General features: G+C 34.8%; 1 protein-coding gene across 2 annotated transcripts in view; it reads right to left on the reverse strand.

The window, feature by feature from the left end:
• SOX6 (SRY (sex determining region Y)-box 6) overlaps positions 1-14199 on the reverse strand; it is a 384360-nt gene that overhangs the window by 360660 nt on the left and 9501 nt on the right. The window lies entirely within an intron of this gene.

Raw genomic sequence — 14199 nt, forward strand, 5'->3', positions numbered from 1 at the left:
TATAGAGAGAGACGTAAAATTTTATTACTGAATGTATATACACCTTTATATTTAATGATTACATCTGGAAAACAAGATTATAACGTTAATTTTAACAAGAAAATGTATGCAGGACAATATTTAATGACATAGGAACAATGATCATGATATATTAATGTTTAAAAGTAGCTTGCAAAACAGCCTGTGCAATAAGATACCATTTTTCTTTATTAAAAAAGTGTGTATTGAAATAAAAAAAACTTCTAGTATAATCAGTATAAGCATTTTGAGGTAACTCCAAGTGTCAGTACAGAAAATATTTTTTACATTCTTTTTTATAATTTCCAAATTTTCTCCAATAACCATGCTTTGTTTTTTTTTTTAATTAGAAAAAGCAATAAGACTGTATTTTACGCTTTTCTCCCAATCCATTCTGTTTGACAAAGCCGTAATTTATGGAAAAGCAAAAAAATTGCATACTACCTTCTTATTGTCAGTACAGACACAAAATGATATGAGAGTTTTTCTATGAAAGCAAATTTCATAGAATTTGAAATTTTATTTAAAATTATGAAACCCTGTAAATCTACTATATAAAGTTCTAAATAAGACCTACAAGGCAATCAGGCAAATCTCCTTGATATATGTCCAACTATTTGATAGATAGGTAGGTACAGTAAAATAAAATAATTACAAATGGTTAAGCAGATGATTATAAACAAATATGCTGACACTGCTCATCAATACAGCAAGACAAAAAAATTGAACAGGGATCAATTATTTGGCAGTGTGGCAATATAAAAATTGAACAGGGATCAATTATTTGGCAGTGTGGCAATACCTGGCCTGGATTCCTAAATATATATGATCTTAAGCAAATCAATTAATCTCACCAAGTTTTAGATTTCTCAGCTTTGAACCTACAGCAAAAAAATTAAACTCTTTGGCTTTAAAACTGCACTAAGCATTTATACAATTGTAAAGAATTTTCATATAACTAAGCTAACATGAACCCTGAAGTAGCTTCAAATTTAGTATTTACTAATTAATGATAAATGAAGATGGTAACAACATGAGATACACAAAAGACTTTTTAAAGAAGATAAAGAATACATGCACCCCTATGTTCATATCAGCATTATTTACAATAGCTATTATCTGGAAACAGCCCAAGTGCCCATAGTAGATGAATGGATAAAGAAGCTGTGGTACATTTACACAATGGAATACGATGCAGCTGTAAAAAAGAAGGATCTCTTGACCTATAAGACAACATGGAAGGACCTGGAAAGTATTATGCTAAGTGAAATAAGCCAATCAAAGAAAAATAAATATTACATGATCTCACTTATATGTTGAATCTAATGAACAAAATAAACTGACAAACAAAATAGATCCAGAGACATGGAAGCATGGAACAGACTAATGATTCTCAGAGAGAAGCGGGGAGGGGAGCAGGAAGGGATTAACCAAAGAACTTATATACATATATGCAAAACCCATGGACTCATACAATAGTTCCATGAAGGTCTGGAGAGGGGGAGGGAGTTGGGAGGAGGGAGTCAATGGGGAAAAAGAGGGAGATATCTGTAATACTTTTAATAATAAATTTTTTAAATTAAAATAAAGAATATAAAGAGGGGAAAAAGCTGACATTCTTGATAATGAAAAATTTCTTTTATAGGGAATCAAGGCTCAGGAAAATTTAGTAGCTGTTTTCTTATTCTCAGAAGGTCAGAAAAACTGGGGAACAAATTTCTCAATTTTGGCTGTGAGCCCCAAGTTGCACTAATCATCCAGTAGCACTTCTCCACATGGAGAAGCTGATACAGCATCAACAAATTCTTTATCAAAATCAACACTTTGTAATATTGAGAAAATTAAAAGTGTTGTAATCTATAAATGCCCAGCCTGTTCTGTTAAAACTTTATCCCAATTGGACACTATGTTTAAAACTATGTTTAAAAAAAAAAACAAAACCTCTGCTACAATTTTTAAGTCATATATTTTCTTCCATCTCTTAGAAAGTTTGCTTGTTCTTGTAATTTTGCATGATATTTATACTCATTCTTCATGGAAATATACATAATATAGTCACTTTCAGTTTTCCCACTAAGAGAGAAAACATACTTGAAATGTTTTATTTTTCAGTACAAAACTCTTCCAGTCTCTTATGACAACTTTCACAGGCTTTCCATCTCCTTAAAATCTCACCTTCTCTCCTCATCTCCTCTACCAATCCAAACACACACACACACACACACCACACACACACACACACACACACACACACACACACACACACGTGCAATGTCAGACTTTTTAAAAATAAACATTTAAACATAAAATCATCTGAGAGTGACAAAGTTTGAAACTGCTTCTCCCAAAAAAATATTTAAGGTAATAAAAGAAAACATTAGACATTCTAATTGAAGACTGGTGACTTTTTTCTAAGTTAATGTTATTATCCAAAATATTTAAATAAGTTAAGACACCATTTTAATAAGCCAGTTTTCATAGTTAACCATTAGAGAAGCAAAGTCTTATAATACAAAAGTCCTTGCCTATCAAAGTATTTTATTTTTTACCTTATTTTATTACAGGTTTTCTGAATATCTCAGGGTTGCTTCTCTCCCAACCATCATCAAACCATCCAATAAACATCTTTGTCAAACACACTATCTCTTTAGCTCATAAATAACAACCTACCTGGTTCCTGTACACTTAAAGAACAACCTAAATATTTATTTAACCAAAATACCTTAACTTCAGGAATTAGCTTCTCCCCTTTGTCCTTTGGTGGCCACAGTATCTTCATTGGAAGCTCTATTGCTGTCATTATTTCTAATTTGAAATCATCCTCTAACTCCACACCCTTCCACGAAGGAAACAGCTTTTATCTTTGTCTTGCACATGCACACCATAGTGGGGGTTAAGAAGTAAATTGCCTTTTGCAATTTCTTTCAATAATAAAACAGCAAATAAACAAGGAATCGTCTCAATTACAGGATACTATTGCACATTCAACACTCAAGTCAACCACTGAATCGCACTGTTACTCTATTTGCCTAATGTATCACATTTTCAAAAGGTAGGGAAAATCTCACAACTTGGGGAGAAATTATCTGAAGGGAAAGAGATGCTACATTTGATACCTCACATAAAGCTTTTGTCAAGTCTGAATAAAATACTGCAACTTTGAGTGTTTCTGTTCTTAGGTTTAACACGTGGAGTTACAGACTTCATTGTGAGGTCATTGCCAACTTAGTATAGGTTTTAATGAAAGAGAGTGAATGATGAAGACACTATTGGGTTATTTGTGGAATGAAAAATAAAATGTTTTGATAGGCAAAGACTTAAGATTGCTAGCACTTTCTATAGAATTTTGAGATTAAAGAATGATTAAAAATTCAAATTAAAATAATAGCTAACATTTGTAAAGCAGTTATAACACAACAAGCATTATTCTAATTCCTTTACATACATTAATTTATTTAGTCTTCAAAACAAACAACCCATATAGGAGGAGGTATGATTATGTAGATAATTATTATCACTATCCCCATTTTACATATGAGAAACTAGGCACATAGAAATTTACTTGTCCAAGATTGTACTATTAATGGTGGAGTCTGGCTTTGAATTTAGGCAGACAAACTTGAAAGACCAAGTTCTTAACCACCACTTAACCTCTTAACCACTATAAAGAAATCTAATTGAGGTTTTTTGTTCCTTGAAATTATCATCTTCATTTCAAGCATAATTAGAAATATACATTGAGATTAAAACTTGTCTCTTCAAGAAATGCAGCTATGAACAATTAATACAATGGTGTTTTGGCTAATTACTGTATTAACTTCTATGCAATTCTATAAATCAGTACCTTTTGATATGGGAAATTTATCAAAGAATACCCTCATAATTCTATGAATTATGAAACAGAGGCCTATTTAACAATAATAAGAATTGGTCCTTCATTGGTAGATTTTTTTTTTACTTCATTCTTTTAGGATTAATTTGGTCTGAATATTGAGTTCCTTAGACACTTCCACACTTACATCACTGCATCTCTCCATAGATCCCTTGTACAGCAGCATCTCCATAATAGAGCAATGAGGAGAATTAGAAAGGAAGCAAAACCCAAAAAGATATCGAAGGAAGGTAATACACTAAAGCCTATTTGCTTTACTTAAAGGAGAATTCCTGAGCTCAGAAGCTATTTACTCTTACTTCAGACGTAATTACAGCACTTTTAACTATTTGAGGAGCATACCTGGGCTCAAATCCTGAATCTACCATTTACTAGTAGTATAATCTTGGGCAAGATACTCAACTTCTCTAAGTCTAGGTATTTTTTATCTGTAAAATAGTCCACCTCACTGGAATGTTGCAGGAACGCAATTGACATAGTATATGTAAAGTTCTTAGCATAGTGCCTAGCATATTAGTGCTCAATAAATGGTTCTTTGTTATCTGAAAAATGAACTAATAACAATTCAAGGACTTAATGTGATAATTAAATTGTATAATTTATGTGGAAGCACCTACATTAGTACTGTACAACAAAAGGGAACTATAAAATGTTCATTTCATTCTCTCCTTATCTAATTGAACAGCCCATAGCCAAATAGAAATAGCAGCTTCTAGGAGTATGGAAGAAGGATTAATATTACTAGAAGCAAAAACACTAATTACAGAGAAATGACAACTTAAAGTCTGAAAACACAGGCAAAGACAGGAAACCCAAAATGAGACACAGGAACTCAAAACGCACAGCATTTGGGGGGCCACTCATTATAGAGATAATTAGCCTTAATAGACCCTCAATTCAAGGAGAAGCTCCAAGGAATCAGATGTCCATAATGATAACTCTGAGCCATTAAGATAAGCATTAAAAATTAAATTTTGAAGTTGTCATTTAAAACTGGATATGATATAACCTCAACTACATATATATTAGATCAAAATTTTAACAGGGGCTATTTCTGGTCATGGGATTATGGGTGATTTTAAATATTTTCCTGTTTAATTTTTCTATATTTTCTAAACAACCAACTGTTTATGAAATCAGAATGTATAGGTAAAATTTAAAAATAATGTTAGTGCTTAAAGAGACAGTCTTTTAAAATCTAAGAAATATATGAATGTGTAATAGAAGGATTAAATCCTATATTGAGTCCTTTGTTCAAATAGCCACATTGATCTTAATACAATAAAGGCATTACAAAAATGCAACTGATGTTTAAATGTTGCACAATAAATTCACTTGAAAAACAAACAAAAAAATGCTAAAAGTAGATTCATCTTACAGGTACTACTTTAAATAGCCAGTCAATATCAACACAAAGCTTATAACAGGAATGACATATGATTACCTCTATCTTTGCTTGCAACAATTTGACACACCCTCCCTCTAGGGTAAAAAAAAAAATGTTTAAACAACTCTAAGAAAAGAGCAAAATAAAACTGATAAAATGGAGTAATTTCAGAAAGCATAGTCGTAAGTGAAATGCACTGTTTTTACCTTCTAAAATAGAAATTAGAATGCTGTAGGCAAATTTAATATATTACTGAGTAATCACTGACTGCATAGCTGAAAAAGCAAAAGGATGTGGTAGCACAAAAAGCAAATTAAAATACCATAAATGAATCTGTGACAAAATTTTTTCTTCATGATCTATAGTGTGCATTTCTCTTTGGAACTGTCGCACTGAAAACTACATAGTTAGTAGAGAAAATGCCAGTGAGCAATACAGCAGATCCTAGAGGACTTTGTCACTTAGAAAAAGTGCTTCTTCTTAGAAATACTAGTATGTCTTTTTCCTATTTCTTCATAACTAGAGCTCTAATTTTAAAGTAGAGAAAAGTAGAAGTATAAACAACTTAGTGGACACTGAAACTCTCAATTCCTTTAGGCACTGGCATTATCATCAGGAGAAATAGTTCAGTGCTGGTCCAGATTCAAGACGGACTAAATGAAACACAGCCAATTAGTTAATCTAGGAATAGAATTTAGATTATGAGCATCCCCATCCAAGTTAATATTCAATTCACCTCTCCATAATTTCCCCTACAACTTGATATCTTCAGACCTAATAGGCACTTTAGTTGATTCAGCTGTGACTATTTTATTTCACATTTCATATTGCCTTTAGCCCTATTGTCAGTGGGCTAAAGGCAATGGACACCATTAATGCCAGAGGACTCTATAGATTGTAATAATAGAAGGGTTCTAGTAAGTCTAAAACATGCCTGTAAATTTTTCCCTAATGTGCATTTTATCTTTGAAAAACAAACAAAAATTCTCTTTAGATGTGCTTTGCTTTCAATACTGTCCTTATTTTCATGTCTTATTTCCATAACTTAAGTATACAAATAAATACAATATTAAACATTTCTATGACTATTTACTTTCGATAAAGAAAAAGGTGACGAAAAGATAAAACATATATCTTTCCCTTTATTATAATGTTCAGGAGCATATTTTAATCCATTTTTAAATTGGATACATCCAAGTCTTAGAAATGCAAACTCTTGTGATCACAAGAGACACTGGGTTTTTCGTGGTGCTTAAAGAAAGAGGGCATAATAAATAAGTTTCTGGTTCTGATTCATTTTCTGCTCTTTTGAATTAATTAATGCTGTGGAAATCCCAGGCAACTGCTCTATCATTTGTGACTGAATTGAGTCTAAAGGAGAAAAATATGTAAAACATTATTTAATTAAAATTTTCATTTTTCTCTCTTCCACTTCCTAACCTACTAGCTAATAGTCATTCAAACTAAAAGAACAGTTTCATGTTTGTTGCTGTCGAATTAATTGCCTTGGGCCACTTTAGTATCTTCAGAGATCTGTGGTTTATGGAGCCACATTGTTCTCTGGGGTCAATCCCTTGGATATGATTCTCAAGTTCCTGGCCTTCTTTCAAAGCTGTTTTGGCAAACTAAAAAACCTCATAAAAACTGGTAGGCATATAGCTCTTTTTATTTATGATGTATTTTTTTCTTTATTTTCCCCATCACTATTTATCCCCCCTGTACCCTCTTCCACCTCCACCCACCCATCCACCAACACACCCCTGGCAATCACCACTACTGTCCATATTCATGAGTCCTTTCTCTCTCTCTCTCTCTCTCTCTCTCTCTCTCTCTCTCTCTCTCTCATTGTTAATCCTTAGCTGAGGATATTTTTCCATTGTTTTGGGGGTTTTTTTTAGAGAGTGGAAGGGAGGGGGAGAGACAGAGAGAGAGAGAAACATCAATGTGATCGACTGATTGCTTCCCGCATGCACCCTGACCAGTGCCAGGGATTGAGTCTACAACCTAAGTACGTGCCTTTGACTAGAATCAAACCCAGGACCCTTCAGCCTGCAACACTCCCCCACCAGAGCTGTCTGCCTGCTCTCTATCTATGAGACTGTCTCTATTTTGCTTGTTAATTCAGTTTGTTCATTAAATTCCACATATGAGTAAAATCATATGGTACTTGTCATTCTCTGGTTGGTGAATTCTCTAGATCCATCCAGGCTGTCACAAAGGGTAAAATTATCTTCCTTTTTACAGGTGAGTAGTACTCCTTTAGGTAAATGTACCATAGCTGCTTTATCCACTCATCTACTGATGGACACTTGGGCTACTTCCAAATCTTGCCTATCATCTATATATATAAAAGCCTAAGCGACTGTCCGACCATTTGACCATCCGACCAGTAGCTATGACGCGCACTGACCACCAGGGGGCAGACACTCAACACAGGAGCTGCCGATCTGCGGTGACTTGGCAGCTGTGGTTTTCGGGTGACGCACACGTAACCAGAGAGGAGGGAGCTCAATTCTGGGGTGCGTTACCCAAGAACCACCGTTTCGCAATCCAGGACCCCTCTGGGGATGTCCGAGAGCCAGTTTCAGCCTGATCCCCGCAGGCCAGGCCAAGGGACCTCACCAGTGCACAAGTCATCTCCTAACTCATCTTGTAAAACCCAGCTTTAATATCACTAATATGGAGTCACCATCCTTGATTCCAAACCCAGATTAGGTCTCTTTTTCCTTAATAGTATTTATTATCTCACTAGAGGCCCAGTGCATGAAATTCATGCGTGGGTAGGGTCCCTAGGCCTGGCCAGTGATCAGGGCCGATTGGGGCCAGGGCGATCAGGGCTGGGCCGGAGAGGAGGCGACAGTCGCTGGGCCGGGCACAGAAGGAACGAACGCCAGCCACCTCCGCTGCCGCCACCATTGTCAGCACTCCGGTACCATGTGGTTCCCCGCCTCCCCCCTCTCACTGCCAATCAGGGCCTGTCAGCCAGGGGGAGGGACAGGGCACGGGAGGTTGGCTGCTGGCCCTGACAGTGGATCCGGCCCTTGGCCCCCCTGGGAAAGGGGCCACATCTGCCGCCACCCACCCCCAGTTCCCTATCCCAGCCCAGGGGCCGGCCCTGATCAGGCAATTGGGGCCTGCCAGCCAGGAAGAGGGACCGCAGGAGGTTGGCTATCCGGGGGAGGTTGGCTGTGGGAGCACACTGACCACCATGGGGCAGCTCCTGCACTGAGTGTTGCCCCCTGGTGGTCAGTGCACATCATAGCGACTGGTTGTTCCAGTTGTTCCAGTCGTTTGGTTGCTTAGGCTTTTATATAGATAGATAGATGATAGATAGATAGATAATTAAATATTGAATGTCTCCCTCTTCTTTGTATTATAAACTCTTAGAGAAAGAGTATACATTTTAGTTCACCACTGTATTCCTAGACAATACATACTTGGCAATCAATGGATATAGGTGATTCTCTCATTATCCAAAGATTCATTGTGTGAGTCTCCGAAATCACATAGGAAGTGAACATAAGAATATTCACTAATGATTTTAACATTTATAAAATTAGTCTTCACTCAAACATACCTTACAAATAACATGTATCTCAGCCATTTGGTTAAATTTCTTTGTATCTTTGATAATCACTGTTAAGTGGTTTAAAATTGTCTGCACATCGGAATCTTGAAAAAAATATTGATATCGGGGTCCCATTCCCAAAGATTGATTTAATTGTTTGAAGTGGAGCCTAAGAATAGAAATACTATTTAAAATTGCCCGATAATTTTTTCAGTTAGGTTGAGAATCCAGCTAACTGATAAATGTATAGTACATTTTGGACTATTGTAAATAATATTTAAAATAAAAATGTAAAGTGACTGCAAAGTGAAATTGCAAATCTTGCAAAAGATGTGGGGAAATTCATGAGAACTATAGGATTGAAAAACATCTCAAATCATTGACAAATCAAGAATTTGCTGTTAGACTAGATAGAAACTGAGGAACCAGAAATTGGCAAGAGTGATAATTGATATGGTACATTATTCAAAAGGGAATGATTTTAATATAAAAAAATTAAGCAAAGATTTTAGGAAATTTTCCTTATAAAAATTACCCATGTTACAGTGGTACTATAATGAAAAGTGATTATGCTATCCCAAAAGTTATTATGCTAAAAAATTACTCAAAACATATGCAGTTAACACATTCTTCTAAGAAATAATGTGTAATTAGAATTACAAGTGAAACAATGCCAATTATAAAATTTGTTTTTATTAATATTGGTTTTAATTTTTAAGACTGAGTCAAAATCATGTTTCCCATTATTTACCATGAAATTTTGATCCTTATCCACTTATTTATTCAAATACAAAAGACATGTCATATGACCTTGCCAAAGGTGCAAGTAGAGATAGTTCCACTTTTTATCTTTCATATTTTATACTGTTTCCTTTTCTTGCCTCATTACAATGGTTAGGACTGCCAAACAATGTCAAATAAGATACCCTTTCAGATTAAGAAAGTTATTTTGTATTCCTACTTTGCTACGAGTTTTTAATTATGAGTGTTGTCAAATACTTTCTCTAGTCTATTAAAATGATTATATGATATTTCTTATTTATTCTATTCATAGGGTGAGATTTTCCAAATGTTAAGTCAACCTTGCAACCTAGGATAAACCCTACTTGATCATAATATATTATTCTTTTTTTATATTGCTGGATTTAATTTGCTGATCTTTATTAAGGATTTTTGTATATATGATCATGAGCAATTTTGTTCTAAAATTTTCCTTTATTGTAATGTTTTTTCAGGTTTGCTATTAGAGTTATGTTAGTCTCATGAGGTTGAAATTATTCATCCTTCCTCTATTTTTTGAAAGAGTTTATGTAAGATTGGTATATTTCTGAAATGTTTGACAGAATTCACCTGTGAAATTATTTAGGCCCACAGTTTGCTTTACAGAAAGTTTTAATTTTTAATTAAAAACTCAATTTCTTTTATAGATAAAGTGCTATTTAGGTTTTCTGTTTCATCTTGCGTCAGTTTTAGTAAGTTGTATCTTTTAAGAAATTTATCCACTTCATCTAAGTAGTATAATTTTTTTGGCATAAAGGTATTCATAATATGCCCTTATTGTTTATTTAATTTCTACAAATTTTGTAGTGATAATTCCTCTTTTATTTCTGATATTGGTAAGTTGTGTTCTCTTTTCTCTTGGCCTTTACAAAAAAAACTTTTACCTATAAAATTTTCATATTTTCAGCAGTTTATTATAGTGTGCTTAGCCATGCTTTTCTTTGCATTTATCCTGTGTGGGGTTCACTGAAGTTATTGAATCTTGAAATTTAACTGGGGCATTATTTCTTCAAGTGTTTTTTCTGCCCTACTATTGCTCTCCTTTTTATTCTTAGACCTATAGATGTTAGACCATGTAACATTATCCCATGTACTATATTCATTTTTTCCAATTCTTTTTCTCTCTCTGTTCTTTAAATTGGATAATTTCTAATTCATGTATATTCAGTTTCACTGACACTTTCCTCAGTCATCTTTAATCTGCTGATTGGCCCATCAGTTATTTTCTTATTCCACATTTTTCAGCTTTAAGTTCCCATTTGGTTCTTATTGTAAATTTCAATCTATGTTCTGAAATGCCCTATTTTTTCCCACATTTTCCTGATTCTTCATATGTTGGGTAATTTTAGTAATCTTAATGTTTTTGGAAACTCTGAATTCTTCTATAGCATGTCATTTTTTGTTCGTTTAACAGAATTCTTAGTTGCTTAGGCCCAAGCTGCATATTCTGTCTCTCCTGCGGTGGACAGCAGCTCAAATATCTGTTTATTTCTTTTAGCCTTACATAGGCTGCTTAAAGCCTATCCTGTGCATGCATGATTTGGGGATCAGTCAGAAATTGGGGCAAAGTTTATACACAGAATTTGGGACTCCCTTTCTGTGGCTCTTTTCTTTCCAGGATTACCTCCTCATGTCCTAGTAGCTGTGGTTGCCCCAAAGTCTATCCTGGTTCTTCAGACTAGAAAGACTGCTGATTTCCTAATGCAGTTTTATTAGTTTTCCCTGTCTTACATAGACTGGGGCCTGTCCTCATACTGAAATCCTTAAAAAATGATTTTCCCACAACTTACCCACATCCCTCCCCCTGCTTCCAAAATTCATCTCCTCTCAAGATTTAGCCTGCTTTGGGTTGCTCTCCAGTATCTTCAAATAGCTGTTCTTCACAATTTGTTCAGAGTTCATAGTTGTTATCACTATTCAGTTTTAAATGTATTAATTTACAACAGCCTTTTCCCACTACCAATTATTCTCTGATAATAAAGACTTCTTGTATTGCCTTAATGAAGAATTAAATGATACCATCCTTTTTCATTCTTCCATGTCTTTACACATTCTATATTTTTGCCTACAATGTCCTTAATTCTCATAACCCTGCCAGGTTCACATTTTCTATGCCCATTTTGTATATTTTAGAAGAGCACAGTCAAGTTTTGCCATTCCCCAAGTTTTAGATATCTAAAATTTCAACTGAGAATATTTAAATTGGAACTAAATCCAATTTATCTATCAATATGTCTATCAATATAACATTAGTATAGCTATAGCATAAAGTAATACATAGAAGAAAATATTGTAAAGCTATATAAATTGACAAAGAAGCATAAGTCATAATTTTACTGAAAAATGGATAAAGAATAAAGTAATATGTGTAAAAAGGGGAGTGTTAACCTTACCAAAAAAAAGTGCATATTTTTACATATTTGTGTATATTTGTACATGGTTAAATAGAAAGAGGTCTGAAAGTGTACAAACTTTCAATGTACTAGATTGTAAATAGTAAATAAGCTTGAGAAGAAATATAGTATTTAGGGTGAGGAGAGAAATTAAGGAAAATTTCCTTTGCTTTTTTTTCAATATATATTTTTTTAATCCTCACCCAAGGATATTTTTTCCATTGATTTTTAGAGAAAGTGGAAGAGGCAGAGACAGAGAGAAACATTGGTGTAGAGAGACACATTGGTTGCTGCCTTCCACATGCCCCCAACCAAGGCCGGGAGCCTGCAACCAAGGTACGTGCCCTTGACCCTTCAGTCCGCAGGCCAACGCTCTATCCACTAAGCCAGTGGTTCTCAACCTTCTGGCCCTTTAAATACAGTTCCTCATGTTGTGACCCAACCATAAAATTATTTTCATTGCTACTTCATAACTGTAATGTTGCTACTGTTATGAATCGGAATGTAAATATCTGATATGCAGGATGGTCTTAGGCGACCTCTGTGAGGGTAGTTCGACCACCAAAGGGGTCGCGACCCACATGTTGAGAACCACTGCACTAAGCCAAACTGGCTAGGGCTTCAATAATTATTTATTCAAGAAACATTTAATGATTGCCTGCTACGTGTCAGGCACTTTTCTACAACAGAAATGTATCTGTGTATTACTTGAATAATATTAAAATATATTTTATTTTTTAATGAAATTATTAACTCAATAAGAAGAAACTGAAATGACAGAAAAGGTGCTTTAAAATGTGATTCCCTTATCTTGTACCAGAAGCTCAGGAGCTTTTTAAAGGCGAAAAATGAATTTAGTGTTATTTTTTAATCTGTTCTATCTAACTCATATTAAACTCTTATTGCTTAGATCTGGACCCACTGGAGAAACAAACAATTTCTCTTTTTTGCCCTTTTAATACAATTCCATCCTCTCACAGCAGTTCTTCTGAGGTTTGGAAATAGATGGTGAAGTCTAAAGTTCCTACCTGGGGTAATTTCAGGCATCAAATGGCTGCTTGTGGATAAAAATACATCAATCTTTTTATTCACATGTTAAAGTATGGATGAGAAATCCAGAAAGTAAACCTGGCCTTCGTGAAGTTCGTTCTTGGCTTCACATAATAAAGGAATACATCGTTGTCCTTTATGTTGACACATCTACTTGTCTTAGCCATCTGACACATAGAGGACATCTTCCTATAAACTTTAATATGGAAATAACTTGGTGTAAACTCAACATTTTAATCTTTGTTCCCAATTCCTTCTAGTAACAAGGCCGTCACTACCTCAACAAGGAAGTTCATTTCCTTTTTAGACAGCTGTAACTGGACAAAGTTTTTCTCCTGCTGCTCCTGTGACTGGCTCCCTGTGACTTTCACCTGCTAACCTGGTTTGGCCCTCCACAATGTACACTCTTTCCCCGTGGCAGCACTTTAGCCATCTCAGGACAGCTATCAGATTCTCTTAAGACTTCTGTTCTTCTGAGTAAACATGCTTGGTTCTTTTAACCTGAGGGAAGCTTCTGCCAACTGGCCCAAAAAGAATGAGAAATTTAATTTCTCTGTAACCAGACTATTTGTCCAATTGAAAAATACAAGATTTGGCTTTTACCTTAATGCAGCAAACAGCTTCTTAGCTAATCATTACAAAGACCTCCTGGCATTTGCCTTCAAAGAAATATCCCTCCACTTGCCTGCACACGTGTGTATATGCAGCATACATATTGCCTTTCACATTTTCTTTCAAAGTCTTTTAAATGAGCACCGGAAGTATGTATCCTTGGTGGTTTGGGTTTACACCCAAAGGGCTTGTACCCTCGCTTCATCACATGGTTTTATTTGAGCCACAGTTCAGTTACCCCAAATTATGGTATTTCATTCTTAAAAGTTCACATTTATTTCTCCTTATTTTTGGACTCCTAAGATATTAGGCCTATTAAACTTTATCCAACAAATCTTCAATTAGAATATGCTTAGCAATGTGTTTGTTAGTTATATGCACTTAACCATCTCAGTTCCATTTGTTGGAGATGGTTAACTACTTCGCATCTTGAGGAAATTAGAAAAAAAAAATGTTTACGTCTGGGAAACCTATAGAGGACATTCACCTAATTCATCCT

The sequence above is a fragment of the Myotis brandtii genome, unplaced genomic scaffold, assembly GCF_000412655.1.
Source record: "Myotis brandtii unplaced genomic scaffold, ASM41265v1 scaffold782, whole genome shotgun sequence".
Lineage (NCBI taxonomy): Eukaryota > Metazoa > Chordata > Mammalia > Chiroptera > Vespertilionidae > Myotis > Myotis brandtii.